The sequence below is a fragment of the Nycticebus coucang genome, chromosome 8 (genome assembly GCF_027406575.1).
Source record: "Nycticebus coucang isolate mNycCou1 chromosome 8, mNycCou1.pri, whole genome shotgun sequence".
Taxonomy (NCBI): Eukaryota; Metazoa; Chordata; class Mammalia; order Primates; family Lorisidae; genus Nycticebus; species Nycticebus coucang.
In genome coordinates, this window is record NC_069787.1 from 26,485,023 (window position 1) to 26,507,033 (window position 22,011).

At 42.1% G+C, this 22,011-nt stretch overlaps 1 protein-coding gene across 6 annotated transcripts in view; it reads left to right on the forward strand.

The window, feature by feature from the left end:
* The window catches only part of FOXP1 (forkhead box P1), a 616,360-nt gene that overhangs the window by 213,611 nt on the left and 380,738 nt on the right, over positions 1–22,011 (forward strand). For all 6 annotated transcript variants that reach the window (XM_053600815.1, XM_053600814.1, XM_053600806.1 and 3 more), the window contains one exon: positions 11,678–11,772. The gene's annotated coding sequence lies outside the window, so the exon portion shown is untranslated. The remainder of the gene's footprint in view (positions 1–11,677; positions 11,773–22,011) is intronic.

A 22,011-nucleotide genomic window follows, 5' to 3' on the forward strand; every position in this document is an offset into this window, starting at 1 on the left:
GTGAGGTGCAGGAGAGCTCAGCCTTTTCTTACTGTCTGTCCACTCGAGATGCTTGTGCACAAACATTCATGGACTCAAAAGAGGATGTGGACCAGAAATAAACTTTGAGATGGTTGAATTCATTAAACTTTCTTCTTAGAATGTTTCAGAGAGGATGCTTGACTTTTCCAAAGCCATACAAAAAGTAAATTAGTGTCCAAAACAGAATTGGCACCAATTTCACCCCGCCATGCTGCTTTTTGCAAAGCTTAGTGCATTTTAATGATTTTTTTTATAAATATAGAAGAATCATTTGGTATAGTATACTTTGAATATTCATTCACTTCATCTTCCTCATTTGAACTTCTAACCAATACTTTGGCTGCCTTGCAAAGAGTATTTATCCTCTATTCTGTTGAACTGCCAGGTACAACTCATGTCATCTCATTTCCTCTCCAGTGTACTGATGTCAGCTTTTATGACAAGTTGTGTTAAAATTCTACTTTAAAAAAAAATTTTTTTTTTTTTTTTGTAAAGGCGAACATTTTGGAGCATAGAGGATGCTCCTTGCAAAATCATGCAGTGTTAACTCTCCTGGTTGCCATGGCATAGAAAGAAAGGATTTTGTCAGCTTTTAGGTGTGGTATGAAATATACACAATGACATAATATGGGTGTAACTATCTTAAAAGGCTTTGTCCCCTTTTTAGTCAAGCACCTGTGACAAAATTATGAACTGTGGTTAACATAGAGCACTTACAAGTGGTTTTTCAGGGTCATCCAGGGTAGAAGAACTTCAGTACCTACTTTTCTTTGTGTGCCTGGCAGCAGGCATGAGTGACATTAGAAAGAAGTTCAAGTTAAGGATATCCCCTTGCAGAAATGACTGGAGACGGCTTGTAGAGAACAGGGTGGGCCTGTCCAGGATGAGTGGTAACTTATGAGGGAGAATCTCTTGCAGCCTTCAACCCGCTTCAATTTCTGATACCTGACATTTCAGCATAGATGCGTCATCTTTGTAACCTTAGTCTCATCATGTGCAGTTGCAAATCACTCTGGGGTTTGTAACTTACAATATTATAGATATTATAGCTTCAAGTGATGTCCCCCCCTGCCCCGGGCTTTTTAAAAATTGAGGGATAGCACAGGTGACTAGACATAATAATTCATTCAACAAGTGCCTGTTGAATGCCTGCTGGGTGACAGTCCTTGTGCTATGGATGTGGGAGGAGGAGTGCATAGCAAGATGCAGGAAAGGGACAAAGGCTCTGCTCGTGTGGAGTTTGCCTTCTAGTAACCAGGCGGAAGCAGAGAGCAAGTGAAGTGAGGGAAGAATATGCCTGCATGTTATAAAAATTTATGAAGGGGCGGCGCCTGTGGCTCAAAAGGGTAGGGCGCCAGCCCCATATGCCGGTGGCGGGTTCAAACCCAGCCCTGGCCAAAAAAAAAAAAAGAAAATTTATGAAGACGATCAGTAGTGGAAAGAACAGACCTTGGGAAAGCCAGTTACATAGTCTGGTCAGGGAAAGCCTCTTCTAAAAGATGACTTTTGATTTGAGATCAAAAGATTGATGAAGAATGAGCTCCTCCGACACTGAGCTGAGGGGAAGACCTTCCAGGCAGAGGGAATGATGAGGGTCAAGCCTCCGAGTTAGGAATGAATTCCTGTGGCGTGGGAGCTGAAAGCCCAGTGTGCTCTGTGGACAGAGGTGGAGGAGTGAGGCTGTGTGAGAGCGCTTGATGTCAGTAACACCCTGAGCACCGTAGCTAAAAGCTGGATCTTATGTCGAGACTGAGGGACGGGAATGGGGGGCAGTGACTTCTGCTGAGGGGCTGCTGCTGGGGAGTGGGTGGCAGTCTCAAGTGGTTTCCTGGGGTCAGGCTTCCTTCGGAGAGAGGATAAGGTTCTGGTTCTCTGAGGCTGGGCAAGGAACCCCGGTCTCTACCCCCAAGACAGACTAAGCTGGTGCAGGTTGCAGGAGAAGACCCTCCCTTGGCTGGCTATGGGGTGCAGTGTACAGTGAAGCCAGCTGTAGGCCCAGCTCCAGAGTGCGGTGCCTGCGCCAGCAGCAGCACCTGGGAACTTGGGAGGCCTTTAAATTCTCTGGCCTTTCCGCAGCCTTAGGGCATCAGAAACTGGGGGGTAGGAGGCCTGGTAGTCCTGGCTTTTTTTTGTCCATGCTTCACAAATTTGCGTGTCATCCTTGCACAGGGGCCATGCCTTTTTTTTTTTTTTTTTTTTTTGGCGGTCCTATTCTAATGAGCCCTCCAGGTGATGAGTATTCGAGTTTGAGAAGCCCCTGATAGGATTTTAGTGTTGGAAAGGCACTGGGTGAGTGCTCCGAATTCCACCAGGCGGTAAAGGGGTCTACCTAAGTGGTGACCCAGTGTCAACTAGAACCCTGGCCCTTCCACCCTCATCTACCCTCATCTATTGCTCTTTCCTCATGGGCTTGTGGAGTGAAAGAATAAGCAAAGCCAACTTTGTTTCTGAGGAATAATGATGATATGTATGAAGGAGAGGGTAGGTGGATTTTTAAGATGGGCTAGTGCTGTGGTCTGTGAACTGAGGCTACGTCATTTCTCTTGCTGCTATTTTCTAAGATAATTTAGAAAAGCAATTTTAGTGTGAATAACTCCTTTCTCCCTGTCGGTGGTAGAAAAGTGTTTTTGTCTTAAGTTACACCATCGAGACCCTTTGCTGTCACACTCCGCTTTCTCTCATTTCTGTATTGCTCAATGTATTTGGCCTTGTTTTCAATTTGGGAGCCCTGACACTCCCAAGTTATATTTTTAAAGTCATTGTAGAAGGCAGAAGACGGATTCTTTTCAGGCCTGGTTATTTATGCTTGCTCATCTGCTCTGACTAACAGCATCTTTGGAGAATCCTGGGCTTGTTCTGCTCACCCTCCACCCAGCCCCGTCTGCCCAACACCTTTAACTTAAAGCCTTGCAGATCATTTCTTCATGAAGCCTTTTCCGACCTCTTGTGCGTAGGTTAAATCTCTGTTGGATCTTTCCCATGTGCTTTTGTTGGTGCAGCCTGGTAGACTGAGTCTCATGAGGGAGCAACCTCATTTTTCTTATTTGCAAACTATATTTTGCTTCACACATAGTGTCTGGCATGTGGTCAGTACTGAGAAAGATTCTGTCAGTGAACACTTTGTCTCTGGATTGGTCATCTGTTATTCTGTGTAGCAGTGGTCAGTTCTTGGAAGATGTGGTGGGTCTTCCTTGGTGGCTCACACCTGTAATCCTAGCACTCTGGGAGGCCAAAGCAGGAGGATAGTTTGAGCTCAGGAAGTGGAGACCAAGCCTGAGCAAGAGCCAGAACCCTACCTCTACTAAAAATAGAAAAATTAACAGGGTGTGGTAGTGGGCTTCTGTAGTCCCATGTGGGAGGCTAAGGCAGGAGGACCACTTGAGTCCAGGGCTTTGAGGTTGCGGTGAGCTATCTCTCCTAAGTAAGTCTCCTATGTGAGACTCTGTCTCCTAAGTAAATAAATAAAGGCATAAATGATAAATGGGGGATATGCCAAATAGTAAGACATGGTCCCATGGGGTTACCATGGAAGATGTGGAGACAAATCCAGAAATAATTATTTGCTTGAGGTATATTAACAAGGTATATAATGACATATAAACTATCTTAGAATGGGTTGTGCTAGCTACCGTGACAACACACAATTTTGGTAGCTTAATGTAAAAAAGGAATACGTTATGCTCCTTCCATGTCAGTTCAAGTCTGTGGACACGTCTCCACCTTGTCCTTGCTGTGGGGTCTCTGAGGCTGGATGAGATCCTATTGACCAGGAACCATTCCCATGGTCCCAGCATATAAATGCCAACAAATTTGGGATGGAATTAGAAACGTAAGTCTTTCTGTGTGTGTAGGAGGAAGAAAGTGAAATGGAATTAGTTATGGTGAGATAGTTCCAAAGGGTGTATCCCTTGGTTTTGGCTGCTGAAGTTTGATAGTCAGGAAGAACACCTTCTTTTTTTGTAGCCTGCTCATTAATAAATACCCTTAAGTTTTGCATGTCAAGAAATGGATGTCTTTTGTTTAAATGCCAACTTGCAGCCCATCTTCCTCTGTGGGATTTAGCAGGACAATTTTTTGATGACCCAGACATGGCTAGCAGTCCATTCACTGTCAGATGCAGCGTTGGCCCCTGAGTGCTGAATTAGTCTGACGCCAGGCAGATTGGCTCTGATGTGGCGGGATCCGTGGGTGTTTCACAGTTGGCACTGTTTTTCTCCTCTCCTCTCAGAGTTGACAACTTTGGGTTAATAGTTTAGTGGTATTGCTGAGGATTAACTAGTGCTTTTCCACTTGCCACCATTATTGGCTTTGCGATGGGCAAATGGTAATGTCTTTTGGGGAAAACTGAAGTTGACTTTAAGACTTGAATTTTTTTGTTCACTAAACTGTTTATTTTCACCCAGCAAGTATGGCAAATCATGAAGCATTAAAGGGGGGGAAAGTGTAATAGAGTGTTTATTCCATGAAGCTTTTCTCTCACCGCCTTGTTGATCACAGTGGTTCTTAGAGTAGGAGCTGAAATCTTCATCTAGCCCTCAGTGTCCCTCTCTGCCATCTTTCCAGCACAGCAGGAAGGCTCAGCAAAGTGCTTGGCGGGGCCAGTGGAGATATACCATTAAACTAGGGACCAGGGAAGTCTGCAGGACCTTGTAAGCCATGGTACCGTCTTTGGTCTCTGTGCTTAGGTTCTAGCGAGCCACTGAGAGGATGCAACGCTGAGAGGCAAACAGTAATGAATGCTGACCACATCATGCTTTTTGGTTGTTGGGGAAGAGCTTCCCCAGGATAGAATAGGTGAAAAGGCAGTGTGGCGCCCTTCTTCCAGCTGCCATACGAGGTCTCCTCTCTCCTTCTGCACAGAAGTTGCTTGTCAATCAGGAGCTTACCATCCCAGCTTCAAAGCAGGCAGTGCATTTGGGGGTAAATATTTATGAAATGCCAAGCTTCATGATCAAGATGTATTTTGTTTGTTAATGAGCAAATGACTCAGAATTGTTTGAAGTTATTAAAAGACAAATTATTGTGTGCCATCATGGAAAAAAGAAAAAGGAGAAAGAATAATTTTGCACCAAGCAATTTATTTACAGCTATAATCCGCAAGCAATCAACCTCTTTAAACAAAATTATTTAATTTCTTTTAAAGGCTTGAAGTATAAAAATTTAATTTATTTATGGAATCTCATTAAGAGGACTTATAAAAAGTAAGGTGGTCTATTCACTTGCTTCAAGGAATGTTAATTGAGTGCATAAGACACCATAAAATACCATGTTCGGGGCAGGAGAGCTAACATGAGTCTCTGCTTTCAAGACACTTCTAGTCTGGGGGGAAAAAAGTCAAGAGCCATTAATAAATGATGACAAATGTGCAGCAATTGCTTCTTTTTGAAGTTAAAACCACTTTTTCAAATTGAATAACCAATATTTTAGATTGCTTTGTTTTGGAAAATCTGGAAAATACAAAAAATTCTAGAGAAAAAACATAATCCCTTTCTTCTAAGGCAAGTACCATTAATTTTATTTTTTCTGCTCTTCCTTGCCACCTATTTTTGTACGGTTGAGAATTACTCCAGATAAAATTTTTCTATCTTATTTCATGTCACATTATAACAAGCATTTGTACACATTTCCCCATTCCTAGTATCATTTTTAATGACTATAAAATATTCCTTTGTCAGACTGGACTATCTTTTACCGGCTTTTGCTGTTGTGATTGACACTTAATGTAAAACACATTCATAAAATTTATCCATTTTATGTCTCAAATCATCTTGCATGCTTAACTGTTCTAATAAAACGTTAACAAGGACCTGGAATTTGTTTTAAAGAAACATCTAAGCATGTATGTCTCTGAGCTTTGCTATGCAAAAAAATAAGTGAACCAAACTGTCATTACAGTGGCTTACATGCTTGAAAGAATAATGGGGGGATAATATAGTCAATACATTGTTGCTAGCATATTCAGTCACTGGATACATAGCTCCTACTCTGAGATCGATCAGCAAAGTACATCTCTAAATCCAAGAAAGCTGTTTGGTCCTAATTTAGGGAAACTTTATGCCTGATTTTTAAACGTTTAGGGGATGTCATTTCTGGCTTCTCAGGAGTCATTCTTCCAGTGTCATTAAAATCTACATATTATTTGTTTTGCTTCTTTAAAAAAAAAATCTCCTTAATATGAGATCACTTGTAAGGTAACTGTTACCTACGTTACTGTAACACAGGGCTTGACTTTGCAGCTCTTTCTTATTACAAGTATTACTTGGATTTCTGTGCACAACATCCCAGTAAGCACTCTGTGTGGGCTCATGAGCCTGTGGAAAGGTAGTGTGACTTGGGGGAAAGAAGTGGGCAGTGGGCTGGACATGGTGGCTTGCTCCTATAACCCTAGCACTCTGGGAGGCTAAGGTGGGTGGATTGCTTGAAATCAGGAGTTCGAGACCAGCCTGAGTAAGAGCGAGACCTCTCTCTACTAAAAACAGGTGTTGTGGCAGGTGCCTGTAGTCCCAAGCTACTTGGGAGGCTGAGGCAAGAGAATCACTTGAACCCAAGGGTTGCTCTGAGCTAGGCTGGTAGAATGCCATGGCACTCTACCCAAGATGACAGAGTGAGACTCTGTCTCAAAAAAATATACTGGGTGGTGGGATGATACCTCCAGAGGAAGCTGAACCTGCCAATTGTCATCTCTTGAATCTTGGTCAAATTAACCCTTTCCTGGCAACCAGATCCCCTGAGGAAAGATGCTAACCAGACCCCATTTCCCATTATTTTACATAGGAAAAAATTATAATGTGTGGTGTGCCAATATGGAAACCCCCACCAATATTTGAAAGCAGGTGTTATAAAATTATGACCGTCAGGCCACATCCAGCAGAGTGTCTTTTTGGAACACACCCATGTGCCTTATACCCCTTTGTTTATGTGTGGTTGTATCTGGTTACTCTCTCTGCCAGTGGTATAAGAGTTGAGTACTAGTTGGATTAGAGAACTTAGGGCTGCAGAGCCCAAAATAGTCACTATATTTTCCTTTACAGAAAAAGTTTGCCAACCCTGTTGTAAAATATGACTAAAGTAGAGTAGAATGCCATATATATGTATTAACAGCTATCACATTAAGAATGTAAAAATGTTTAAAATATTGATTACTCAATGCACATCTGTTTTGTTTGAAATATGACTTTATTTTTACATCATGAAGAACATCTGAGACCCATCACTTTTGTTGCTAGTTTTGCAAAACCTTTACAGACGTTCCTGATACTGTACCAGTTGCATCTCAACTTGACACTTTCCCCTCACACATTTTACTGAAAATGTATTAAATGTGCGGATGTCATGGAGTTTTTTCTTTTATAAGCAACAGCCAAAATGTTGTAATTAAAAATACATATTTTCGGGCGGCGCCTGTGGTTCAGTCGGTAAGGCGCCGGCCCCATATACCGAGGGTGGCGGGTTCAAACCCGGCCCCGGCCGAACTGCAATCAAAAAATAGCTGGGCGTTGTGGCGGGTGCCTGTAGTCCCAGCTACTCGGGAGGCTGAGGCAAGAGAATCGCTTAAGCCCAGGAGTTGGAGGTTGCTGTGAGCCATGTGACGCCACGGCACTCTACTGAGGGCCATAAAGTGAGACTCTGTCTCTACAAAAAAAAAAAGAAAAAAAAATACATATTTTCTATGAAGTTTGAAAATTAAATTCCAATAGGCATTCAAGTAAGAAAATATGGATCAGTATTGTGTGGCATTTGCTTATATTTCACTTCTTAGAGGCTCAGTATTGTCATCTAGAAAACAGGACTCAAACGTCTTCACTGGGCTATGGGAAGGTTAAGCAAGGAAAGATGTGCCTTACAGATTTCAGAGTACATTAGCTGTTGGTTCCCATCCCTTTTCTACCCTTAGCTTAGTTAGAGGAGCTGGTAATCGCAGCAGTGGAACATCATCAGAAATCTCCCCAAACTTGTAGCACTTCTACTTACTCAGGGTGGCTTGGAGACTCAAGTAAAAGCCAGGGAGAAATTCGAAACATCCATATATGTGGGTCTGAGATATTGGCAGCTGTAACAAACTTACCAGCATCTCAGAGGCTTATGTCAGTGCAGGTTTACTTGTTGGGCACCTCATGGTGTAGTGCTGGTCCATGGGAACGGGGCAGCAGTAGCTCGACTCCACCTGGCCTCTCAGGGCCCAGGCTCGTTCTGTGCAACTGGACTCCACTATCTCAGGAACTAAGAGGTCTCCATGGTATCTCTGGGCCCACAGGTAAGGGAAGACAGAAGATATTAGGGATGGTGGGGAGTGTTCTGATCACAATGAAACACATATTCCATCTCTTTGGCCAGAACTTGGTCACAAGGCCCAACCTAACTATACGGGATGCTTGAAGATACATTCCAGCTGTGTGTCCAGAAAGAAGAAGGGGATTTGATTAGTATTTAGCCAGTCTCTGCACAGACTGACCATATTTCTTGCATAATTATGGAGGGCAAATGCTTGCCACACACATAACTGCCCAGAGATGCTGAGAACCTGTGTGTAACAGGTACCCATGGAAAGAGCAGCATTCAGAAACCATCATGCTGGTTGGGAACAATTTATCTTGATTGTTTAAATATATTTAAAAAATTAGCTTGCAGTCTGAATCTGCTTCCCACATGTTGTATGCCATTTAGGCATTTTGGTGTTCTAAAATTACAGATCTATCTCTGAGTAAGTTTAGGAATATATGCTTAAGAAATGTTGCTTGCAATGACATTTTCATTGCATGGACTCATAATTTATTTTGATGTTTTATAAAATCAGAAGCCATACATGGTATTGAGTAGAATTTTTAATCTATAATGGCAGATAGAGCATTTGTTGAAATGCTATTCGTTATTTAATTTGAATTGCGGTTAAATACAATGAACCATATCAGGAAGATTTTCAGTTTTCCAATATCTTTGATAGATCTAAATACACCTTTTAAGAAAGTTATTTTTAAATTGTGATGATATGAATATCTTAGGATTATAATCACCATAAAACAAAGGACAAAATTTATCATATTAAAATGGAAATTTAAAATACAAAGAACTTGATTGCAAGGTTTAGTGGACAAGAAACAAGATGTATAAAAGGGTATTTTAAAAAACCCACTGTTTAAAAACCTCTCAGCAGACATTTTTATAACAGATTTGGAAAAAACACAACTGCATGCATTGATGTATGTGAAGATCATTGTTTTAGACAGTTTAATCAAAGATCAGACTTTTGTAAGACTGGAAAAGCACTTTAAGGCAAAGCTTTTGGTCATTCCATGGAAGAACTAACTTTAAAAAACCTTCATTCCAGGGTAGTAGATGAGCTAATACAAGGGAGGGGACTGGGGGAATGCGGGAGTGGGGGAGAGGGGAAGGAAAGGAACATGGGGGTCGGGCACATGGACATCCCCTGAGGCTAGGACACACGTAAGAAGGATTTTATCTAACAAATGCAATCAGATCAGTGTAACCTAATTCTTTGTACCCTGAATGAATCCCAAACAATAAAAAAAAACAAACTTCATCCCATATCATAAAGTTAGTGAAGTTTACTTGAGATAGAAGTTGCTCCTGACCATATTGTGATCCAGTGGTCTTGATAAAAAATCAAGCTTGTCCGTAGGCATATGTAATTAAAAATAGTCCTTTTTTTTTTTTTTCCTGGCACTCATGGCTCTTTCTACTACCTGTCACTTTGTCCTTGATGATACAGGAGGCAAAAAAACAAGTTCAGTTGACAAGGTTGGTTTTCCAATCAGCTTTTACTTATTTTTCTCCAGTGCTTCTTTGCTATATTAGAGAGTTCAAATTTACTATTCATGAAACACATTTTAATCAGTGACCATATCAGACAAATGGAAGCTAAGCGCTGGTTAGTATGTTGAAAATAAACATGAGGGCTCTCATTAATGTCGCTGTCTGAATAATTAGTTGAGCATGGAGTCCCGAGTAGCAGTGAAACAGTCGGTTTCTCACTGGAACGACAGGCTGACAGCCCCGTCTTGGAGGACGGTCATTAGTGTGTCCTGACATCAATGTCATGCTACTGTGTCAAATTAGTTAGTGTCCCCTTAGGAGAAAAGCTGGACCTACAAATTATCCTCCTACATCCCTGGAAACTGTGTTTGCAAAACCTGCGTTCAAGTGTGAGCAAATTATTAGCACGGCTCATAAATTAGCTAGTTTACAGGCTTATAACATTTTACAAGTAGATAATAAAGGTGGAAAAGTTTTCCAATTGCCTTGTCCACATGTGAGAGCTGTGATCTGCCGACTTTTCCTTGAAGAGTCCATAGCTGATAGTTTTTTATTAAGAGGAGGAAACACATGGGGTGTCAGAACAAATGTTTGGAAATGTAGACTCTAAAAGGAAGCAAGTGTAACTCCATTGAAAACAACATAATTAACTTCGTTATCTCGTTGCTCTGATAAGTTGATGACAATGATCCTCTTTCTTGTCATGGCAGTTGCTCATTAATGAGTTCACCAATTAAGCTTGAACGATTATAGCCTTTGCCAACTGAAATTAACTTAAAATGTATTTTTGATGCATTTCTATCAGACTCTTAAGCTGCCTTGTTTCAGAGAAAAGAATGCTAGCACAGCACATTTAACCCATATAAGAATGAAGAGTCTGAAGCCATGGTGTATTTGGCTAACAGTTTATGCACACTAGGCAACTGATACCTAGAAAATACGGTCTGGACAAATCACTTCTGAATCCGTCTCATCTCTGGAAGAGACACCCACTGGGGCACCATCTCGTTCTTAACTCTCCTCTGAGTTCTGGTAGACAGACAACCACATAGTTTCCGGAGATAGGTGACTATTCAAATCATAAAACTTCATGTATCTCCTTTTTAGTTTCAACTTCTCCGTCTGATTAGGTTAGAAAACACATAGGTTCGCAGAGGATTGCCTAATTTACTATTGAAAGAGAGCAGCGCTTCCCCCACCCCCAGGGCTCATGCTTTCTGCTCATTCAGTAGTTTTACTTTTCTGTATTAGACAGAGTCCCTTCTGTAGTCTTGAGGACAGCATAGATAGCGTTATTCTCGCAAGGATCTATGCGAGGAAAGACCCTGGCACGTGATGCCCTACTATTGACAGCTATTTACAAAAACTTTCTGAAAGTGCTTGAGGAGGAGTTGACTTATCTGTCAGCAGCTTCAACTTACTTGGAATTAGGTTTGGTAAATATTCTAATAACTCGAGTGAGCCACGAGAGCTTGCAGCCTCAGCACCTGCACACACTGTTCCCATGAGAGGGCTGTGTCACAACCTTCTCATGTATCTGAAAGGCAACTGAAGAAAGAGTTGCTAACTGTGGGAAGTGAGATTTTGTGTCTCGCTGGCAGCAGAGAGCTTGTCTGTTTTGTAGGGGATGCCTCTGTCTGTCTATTTATTTCCTCTGGTTGCTTCTACTGCATTCAGTGAAAGTAGCTTTAAGACCAAAACTTGTAGCAAAATTATAATTTAGACTTGTGAAGAAAGGATAATAGAGACACTTAGACACAGGCTTATATATTGAGGATAAGGGTGCTGTGTCAACAGGGAATACTAAGGCTCGCATAATCTGCGAGGTTTGGAGCATTACAGTTTGTCTTCTCACTTAACCTCTTCTTTTCTTTTTTGCTTTCAGTATCCCCCTGTGTGTTGCAGTCCCGTGGCATTATGCATGCCCCCTTCCAGTGACCCCAGGCTTTTTATGGCTGTGAGACGCATTAACATTTCAGGGTAAGTGCCAAACACCACTGGTATTGTATACTCCCTAAAAATTATCATCCACCTGTGCAGGCAACAACAGTCAGTATTAATCCCAGGGAGGACAATGGACTGCCTTCAAAGCTAGTAGGCATAGGAATGTAGCTACCCTCCATGATGGTTTTATTGTTTTGAAGAACAGGGTTTATAACTTGGATCATATCTGTGGGAAGGTGTTCTAATGCCGAGGTTGGCAAACTTTATGTATTAAGGGCATTCTCAAGAGCCAAACAGCCATTTTTTGAAACTAGCCACTTCTACTGTTACAGCACAAAAATAGCCATAGATGATATGCAAACAAATGGGTGTGACTGTGTTCCTGGGAAACTTCATTTACAATAATGGATCATAGCCCCATATTTGGCCTGAAGGCTATGATTTGCTGCCCCTTGTTCTGATGCATCAGAGAGGTCATTTGAACTGTGAACCTGTTACCTCTTTGGGTACCAAACCCTCTGACCTTGGCAAGCTGTTTGTCTGGAAGAAACGAGAATGAAAAATACCTGCCCTTAACTATCTTGGAAGATGTTGTAAGGATGAAACAAAGATATAATGTATGTGAAAGCACTTTGAGAATTTGGAAACTGATCACAGTGTCACAGTGGACTCTGCAGTCACTCTGGTTCAGTATGCCTGTGTCACTTTTTTAATCACATTGGACTTTTCATGTGCTAAATGAGTGGGGGAATGCTCGCTTATTTTCTGAGTAATGTGGTTTGTCTATACGTACCTTCTATTTCATGGTTGATGGACAAGCTGTTTAAATGTCTTTTTTATTTTTTATTATTTTATTTTATTTTATTTTTTTGTGGAGACAGAGTCTCACTTTACTGCCCTCGGTAGAGTGCCATGACATCACAGGACTCACAGCAACCTCTAACTCCTGGGCTTAAGCGATTCTCTTGTCTCAGCCTTCTGAGCAGCTGGGACTACAGGCGCCCGCCACAACGCCCGGCTATTTATCTGTTGCAGTTTGGCCGGGGCTGGGTTTGAACCCCTCACCCTCGGTATATGGGGCCGGCATCCTACTCACTGAGCCATAGTATCAAATATGGACCAGGGGATATCCTGGTAGATTACGGCAGACTAAAGATCAAATGCCAACGAAGAACGATTAAATTTCCTTTAATCATAAGAATCTGAGAGGTGTTTTGATTTGCATTTCTCTGATGATTAAAGATGATGAGCATTTTTTCATATGTCTGTAGGCCATGGGCCTGTCTTCTTCAGAGAAGTTTCTCTTCAAGTCCCTTACCCAGTCTGCGATGGGATCACTTGTTCTTTTCTTGCTTTGTACGTTTGAGTTCTCTGTGGATTCTGGTTATTAAACCTTGGTCGGAGACATAACCTGCAAATATCTTCTCCCATTCTGAGGGCTGTCTGCTTGCTTCCTTACTGTGTTCTTGGCTGTGCAGAAGCTTTTTAGTTTGATCAGGTCCCAGTAGTGTATTTTTGAAGCTGCTTCAATTGCCCGGTGGGTTCCTCCTCATAAAATCTTCGCCCAGACCGATTTCTTCAAGGGTTTTCCCTGCACTCTCTTCTGGTATTTTTATAGTTTCATGTCTTAAGTTTAAATCTTTAATCCAGTGAGAGTCTATCTTAGTTAATGGTGAAAAGATTAGCCTATTTCACAAAATTCCAAGAGCAGAGATGTTGGCGTGGATATGGAGAAAAGGGAACACTTCTACACTGCTGGTGGGAATGCAAATTAATACATTCCTTTTGGAAAGATGTTTGGAGAACACTTAGAGATCTAAAAACAGATCTGCCATTTAATCCTATAATTCCTCTACTAGGCATATACCCAGAAGACCAAAAATCACATCATAACAAAGGTATTTGTACTAGAATGTTTATTGTAGCCCAATTCATAATTGGTAAGTCATGGAAGGGGCCCAAATGCCCATCGATCCATGAATGGATTAATAAATTGTGATATATGTACACCATGGACTATTATGTAGCCTTGAAGAAAGATGGAGACTTTACCTCTTTCATGTTTACATGGATGGAGCTAGAACATTTTCTTCTTAGTAAAGTATCTCAAGAATGGAAGAAAAAGTATCCAATGTACTCAGCCCTACTCTGAAACTAATTTATGGCTTTCACATGAAAGCTATAACCCAGTTATAACCCAAGAATAGGGGGAAGGGGGAAAGAAAGGGGAGGGAGGGGGAAGGTGGGCGGAGGGAGGGTGATTGGTGGGATTACACCTGCAGTGCATCTTACAAGGGTATATGTGAAACTTGGTAAATGTAGAATGTAAATGTCTTGACACAATAACTAAGAAAATGCCAGGAAGGCTATGTTAACCAGTGTGATGAAAATGTGTCAAACAGTCTATAAAACTAGTGTATGGTGCCCCATGATGGTATTAATGTACACAGCTATGATTTTATTTAAAAAAAAAAAAAAAAAAAAAAACCTTAAAAAAAAAAAGAATCTGGGCGGCGCCTGTGGCTCAGTCGGTAGGGCGCCGGCCCCATATACCGAGGGTGGCGGGTTCCAACCCAGCCCCGGCTGAATTGCAACCAAAAAAATAGCCGGGCATTGTGGCGGGCGCCTGTGGTCCCAGCTGCTCGGGAGACTGAAGCAAGAGAATCACTTAAGCCCAGGACTTGGAGGTTGCTGTGAGCTGTGTGATGCCACGGCACTCTACCCAGGGCCATAAAGTGAGACTCTGTTTCTACAAAAAAAAACAAAAAAGAATTTGAAAAAAAAGAATCTGAGAGGTGTAAGAACTTCCATCTTTAATGTAGGCCTTAATAAATAATAATGCTGCGGATGTCTACAAGTATTTTTGAATTTCACAAGTTTTGCATGTCAGAACTTGGAGATAGGCTTAACAGATACACTTCTCTGCACCAGCAGTAGTAATTAAGAAGGGAAGTCTTACTTAAACAAATAGCTTTGGGAATCGAGGGGTAATCAGAATTCCAATTCATGAATTTTCTAGTCTTTTTTTTTTCTTCACAGAAAAGAGTGTAGTGTGGTCTTCAAATATGTTTTCATATTATTACATCAGTTAAGAATTGTTCTAATAAATAGAGATGCAACTTCATAAGTGTAAAAATCATACATTCCCTCTTACGAAGACATCTGGGGAAAGCAGTCTGTTGTTTCCATCTTCCTATTCAAGGGTCTTGCTTCATACTCAAGGTCACACTATAGCTGCTGGCTCTCCAGCCATTGTCTCTACACCCTGAAAGTAACAAGGAGAAATGCAAGAGAAAAAAAGTAGCCCTCCTGGCTGATGTAGACTGCTTTAAAGTGCTATCCCTGGAGCCTTACCCAGTGACTTCTCCTGGCATCCTGTTAACCAATCCTAACTAAGAAGGGCACCTAGGAAGCGTATCCTTAGACTTGGTCAATTTGGTGAATTCTAATACTAAAGGAGAAAAGGTATATGGTTACTGAGAAACAATTGTGGATATTTACAGAAAATTTAGATGTCTATTTTTCTTTCATAATTTTTTTTTTATTTTTAATGTTTTCTGCCTCCTATTGACTTGTGTCTTGTAGGCATTTTATCAGTTAAGAGTTTCAGCCTATCAGATTCTTAGCAGAGATATTTTAGGACCGACTAACATTCTTACTGAAAGTGCCATGGCAAATCTGAGAAATACATTTCTTTCTCAAGAGAGCTATAAAGCAGAATTTAAGCTCTTAATATGCTAATGGTTTTCTTTCATGTGGATATGAGATGATTTTGTTAAGGCTTAAATGTCAACATCAGGTCCTAGCAACACGCGGACTCCCACCCAATTCTCTGCTCCCCAGTATGTGAGGGCATGTCACTGACAGCTTCTGCACTGTCCCTCTGTTCTTACATAGATAGGTTCAAAGACAAGGCAAAACTATCCACCCTTCATTTTTGTGATTTGCAGCTCTCCTTATTTCTGCTGAAGGCTTACCTTGGGATTGAGAGGGCAGAAGTGAGCTACCCCTGTCTAGGTTTTCTATGGCAGATTGGGCTGTAAGTTATTCTTGTGAACGTGTCCGTGTCATAGAATGAGTAGAATGAAACGTCCCAGCCTGTGATAGGTGATATAAAACGTACGCTAATTGATGCATTCAGAAACATTTATGGAATACTTGCTGTGGGGACAGGATAGCAGCATGGTTGAGAGTGTCTGCTTTGAAGTTAGATCAGCTTAGACTCAAATTCCACCTTTTCCACTTCTGGATGAGCAATCCTGGGCAAGTTACTTAACCTTTCTGGGCCATGGCCTCCTTATATGGGAAATGTGGATAAAAATAGAAGCTAGCTCATTGTGAAGAGTTAGTGAGGTGATAACTTAGAAAGTTCTTAGTTGAGATTCTGGTACGTAATAATGCCAGCATTGTACCAGGCACTGGCAATGAGATGGTGGAAGTCCCTGTCTGGAGGAGTTTTTACCACCCTGGGGTTGCTTCCCTCACTGCTGGCTGTTTCACTGGAAGATGGTGTCTGTTCACAGTCCATTGCATCTCACCTGGGATTCCCTTATAAATTTCAAGCAGCGCCTTGAGAGGTGGCCCTGATGCCCATGGTCAAGGACACCTACAGCCATGTATACAACTGGACAAGTCCTGCTAGCAGAGCTTAGGTGTCTGGGTCCTGTTTTGACAGTTTCCCGAGAGGCACACGGTTCTTTTTTATTCTGTTTTTTTTTTTTTTTACTTAGTCAGACAATGGGCCTGCCTTGCAAGCAGAATTCACGAACTGCTTTCAAGTTGGTATTGCTGATGATAATCTGAAACTGTAGGGTTTTGCTCCTGCAGGCTGATGCTCTACCACCTCACCCCCGTCCCTGCTTCTGTGCTGACTCTGCAGAGCAGGTACTGTTCCCCCACAGATCTTCTTGGGAGTGGCCCTCAAAGAACAGTGTCATGCGTACACAGAAGCTACTGCATGACTGTGACAAAGACTCCGGCGGCCCGGTGGGTGATGCATCCCAATATTGGGAAAAAGCAGCAACTATGTAACCCTGGCTGTCCCCTGAGTTTTTGAGCACTGCTGAGTGAGATGAGTAAGAGTCACACCACCTATAATTGGGAGTCTGCAGTGACAATTTCCTTGACATTGAATCCCTGTCACAAAACTGATGATTTTGGGGGGACTGACCTCAGCCTTTGTTAGTGCTGTAAGAGTCTGCCTGACATAGACTCTGCTTTTATCAGGTTCACCGTGTAGAATTGGTGCCTTGAAGATCTTGTCTGTTCAAAAGACTCCTGGAAAATTTGAGCTTTTGCTATGTGATTGCCAGTATTTTATTTAAATACTGTGCTCAAATGCCATAAAAACTCCCTCACCTCTAGACCGTGCAACTCTGCCTGGAGGAACTTACGTGCTTCCCAGGCTTCCTCCTCATTCTTTAGTGCTCAGTTCGGTTATGGGCTTCTTAGACACGCCTTTCCTGATCACCTCCCTTTCTCCAGGCCTCTTTGTTCCATATGTCACAGCTTCTGTTAGGTCGGGACTATACCTGTTTGCCAGGTAATAAGCAAGGGGCGGCTCTGTCTTCTGTGCGGCGTCCCGTGGTTAGCAGCACCCAGTGCTCAGAGGGCATGCACACAGTCAGCATTTATTGAATCAGTCAGAGTACATTTGGAAATTCCCCTGAGAATTTCAGGGCCTCTTTGGTACATGAGAGGACCGTATCTGGTGAGAGAATAAAAAAAAAAGAGCTGGGCACATCAACTTTGTTGTAGGAACTGAATACTGCCCTTGAATTTCCTCCCTCAACTGCGTCATCTACGTGTCTTATCCAGAAGGGGTCATGCGTCACCTTCTCTAGAAAGGTAGAATCATCTGCCCTTTAGGCCTAAAGCATATTGTGGATGGTGCCGGTTAATTGCGGATGTTGGGTTCCCAGCTCAAATCCCAGCACTCTCACTCCCTGGCTTTTTGGACAAATGATTGTCTCTCTCTCTCTCTGGGATTCAGATTACTTATCTGAGGCCGAGGTAATAACATCACCTGGCTCATGGTGTTACTGCAAGGATTAAAACAGGTGATGCGTGTGCTGCACTTTTCACAGGGTCTGGAACAGAACAACAGTGCTGGTGACTTAGAAGGATCTGCAGAGACTGTGGGGAGCTACCCTGACTGGAGTCATCGTGAGCTTTCTTGCAATCTCCATTTTGCAGGTGTCAAAAGATGGCAGAGGACCTTTATTCCTATTTATATTTGCCCTTGTTTTGTGGGCTGAATTAATTTTAGAACTAAAAAGCACAACATGAACAAACAGTGAGAGTGTCTGTTTTATTTTTGTTGTTGACATGTTGATTGTTGGAAGTGTATGACCTGTCGCAGATAATGCAAATTATAAATCTCAAATGCTATGATGGCTTAATGTTTGGAGCCTGACTTGCATACACAAAACCATGGAAATTCTGAGTTTGAGGTACTGAGGTGTCCTTATGCCACCTTGCTGGGGGTACATTTTGCTATTAAGATAATCAAAGCTAGTTTGATCTCCTGCCCTGCAATAGGTCTTAAATTTCCTGTAAATTCTTTTCTATTTTTTAAAAATGTATACATACTTGATCTGTCTGTCCTGAAAATTCATATAACTTCTTTTTTGATAGAAAACCAAAGTCTGTATAATTGGAAAGGAGTTAGATATAAATATTTTTCATTGTTAACAGTGATTGCTTTTACTGTTATTTTTGCTATATTGTTCCATCATGTCAGAGGGTGACATGTGTTGCTCATTGTGAATTTGTTATGCAAAAGCTGAAGCATGGAGAGAGACCTCTTTCTGTATCACTTAACTTTCTGGTGGAAAAGAATGAAATATATCAAATCACATAAGCTTATTTACATGACTTACAGAAGAATAGTTTATTTAAGAAATTAAAATAGTCATTTCTTTTATCAGTTTATAATTTATACCCTCTCAATGTGTAAAAATAAAAGGACATGATTGTAAGTAAAGGCATCACATTTTGTTACTGATATCCTTTTTAGGAAAGAAAATGATAATGATAAAATCTAGTGAATTTTCAGTCAAAGTACAAGTGAACAAGTCAGGAAAATCTTTGGTGAGATAAGATTTTTTTTTTTTTGTAGAGACAGAGTCTCATTTTATGGCCCTCAGTAGAGTGCCGTGGCCTCACATAGCTCACAGCAACCTCCAACTCCTGGGCTTAAGCGATTCTCTTGCCTCAGCCTCCCAAGTAGCTAGGACTACAGGCGCCCGCCACAACGCCCGGCTATTCTTTTGTTGCAGTTCGGCCGGGGCCGGGTTTGAACCTGTCACCCTCGGTGTATGGGTCTGGTGCCTTACCGACTGAGCCACAGGTGCCGCCCTGAGATAAGATTTTTTTGCATCTCTAAAAATATGTAACACCCCATTTCCAAATACAATTCAGAAACTAAAATAATAATTCATGGAAGAGGAAGCGGTTCCACGTATGTGGCTTGATTAAGCTGTTTACATGGGATGCTTGACAGGCTAGCTCAGCCCTTCTGCCACTCACCTGTCAAGACAGTGGGAAAGGTTAGGAGGGTTTTTTGTTTGTTTGTTTTGTGTGTGTGTCCATTAATGTTTTAAATTTTGCTGGGGTGGCACCCGTGGCTCCGTGGGTAGGGTGCTGGCTTCATATACTGAAGGTGGTGGTTTTGAACTTGGCCCCGGCCAAAATGCAACAAAAAATAGCCAGGTGTTGTGGTGGGTGCCTGTAGTCCCAGCTACTCGGGGGGCTGAGGCAAGAGAATCACTTAAACCCAGGAGTTGGAGGTTACTGTGAGCTGTGATGCCACAGCACTCTACCAAGGGTGACAAAGTGAGACTCTGTCTCAAAAAAAAAAAAAAGACGTTTTAAATGTTGCTGCATGGTCTGAGTCTGAGTCTAGCTGGATGTGGAAAGTAAGCGCCAGGTGACTTTGGTTAAGATATGCTGGGGTTGAATTTCTCTCTCATGACCAGAAAACCTTTGCTGTAGGTGTTCTGATTGGAAGAGCTATGCCTCATCTTTTGTCGTATCTGTCCCCAGTCATTCTTTAGTGGATGCCTGGAGCGCTTTCTGAGCATGGCGGTTTCTTTCTAGTTCTACTCATAGAAGTGATGCTGAGGCCTCCTCAGTCTATGGAGATGGATGTACCTCAGGGAAGTGGCATTGCATGCTGTCACCAACATCCTGCAAGTGCGTTTCTCCCTTCTCCCCGAAAAAGTAGTGAGAGGGACAAGTAGAATCTTCTGAAGTCACAAGAAACCTAATCCTGAGAAATTTTGACAAACAGCAGTTAAGAGGAACATGCAAGCTTATGAAAAGCCTACCCTGTGCTAGCTACATTAACTGAGAATTTACTGTGTGCTAGACATGATTCTAAACAATTGATACTTGTTAATTTACAATAAATCTCTGAGATGATTACCATTCTAAAAACCCATTTTCCAGACAGTCCATTTTACAGATAAGGAAACTGAGGCATAGGGAGGCTAAAGGACTCACCCATACTTCTCGGTTCTAAGAAGAAAAACTAGAATTTGAACCCAGGCACTTCCTGGGTTCCTCTGGTACCCTGGCTCTTAATCACTGTACCACGTGGTTGGCCTGCCTTCCTCATGTGAGCATTTTCTCAAGGTATTGATTTGCAGGCATGGTTTTGTCTTAGTATACAATTTTTGCTCTGGGACTACTTGTATACTGCATGTGGGGCCTTTGGATTTCAGCACCATCTGATAGGTCCTGCTTGATCTTACTAGGCTTTTTCAAATGCTTTAATTCTTCCTGCTAATATAAGAGCTATGGGAAATAAAAGTATGTCCCAATATGAGTAGGAACAAGGACAGCCACTTAATTGGCATCCTTCTGTCTCCAGTTGAATGTGTCTGTTAAGACATTTTCTCTAGATCTTTCAGTCATTTTTCTCTAGTACATTATTCTAATTAACCTCATCTCTGTAGCCTTCATTTTCTTTCATATTAGCCTCTGACCACCCAATAATTGATTTGTTCCGCTCAATCACCTGTGTGAAAAAGTGTAGCAAGCAAGAAGGGTCTCCTTCTCAAAGCATCAGTCCTGTGCCTGGGTGTTTTCCCAGAAAATAGGTTCAGAATGTTCCATTAGTTCTTGGAAACATTTACCTGGAAAGCTTTTTATTTACCAGGGTGAAGATTTGGGGTACTTGGCGGTATTACTGGCTAACAGAGTTAGAGGGCCTTTAGTTATGTGGTCAGTAGAGTTACAGATTCATAAGTTTTGTGCCAAGAACTTTGACCTTCAGATATTAGTAAACTAGTAGGTATGGAAAAAAATGTATAAAGGCCAGTTGTAAGGGACTGCAAACAGATGATTTTTACTTAAAGGGTTGAAATATCAATATCTCCTTATTAACACAAAGAGAAGACCACTTTGCATGTGTCTGGACCTTAACATACTGAGCTCACCATTTATGAGGTGTCTGGTCTGAGTGACCCCTTAGGCATAAATGGGAATTAATTGGCTCATGACATTGAAAGGCTGAAGGTAGAACTAGTTATGGGGACATGTGGAGCCAGGGGTTTCCGACCGTGCCATTAAGTCTTGGTCTTGGTCTCCTGCCTGTGGTACAGTCCATGTGGGATTCAGTGGCAGAGGTGTTACCTAGGTTGTACCAGGATAACCTTTTGTGAATCTGTTTTCTTAGCAACTTCAGCAGAAAGGCATCTTTTCTTAAGAGTTCTAGCAGCTGTCATAGAATGTAGATTTTCTTGCTTCTGTGATTGGTCTGGTGTGTGCCTTTGGCTGAAATACTCTGCAGCTGTGGCAGGGCTGAGCAGGCGCCATGCTGGGTCTAGGGTGGGTTGTGTGCCCATCTCTGAAACCAGGGGTGGCCTCTGACCTACACAAGGCAGTGGAGAGGAGGGGGAAGGGTGCTGGTTTCAAAGGAAGCAGGACAGTGTCTGTGAGCCGTGTAGGTACTATCACGGCACTTGAGGCACAGTAGATCCATGGAGGTTGCAGAGTAGGCAAAAGAACCTCTAAATACCACATGGTCCGGCTAACTGTGACTGAGTGTCATCTCTGAGATTTTCCCCGTGGAGCTGGTGCCTAATACTCGGACATCTCCAGTAACATTTACTACCTTGAAAGAAGGCTGTACCCCAGAAATACCACCACGCCTCTGTCCTCGCGGTGTCTGGAGTTCATTCGCCTGCCTCCCTCCAACCAGCCCTTTGCTGTCCATCCCTAATGAGGTCCTGTGTAAGATACTTGATTTTAACATACTTAGATCTGCAG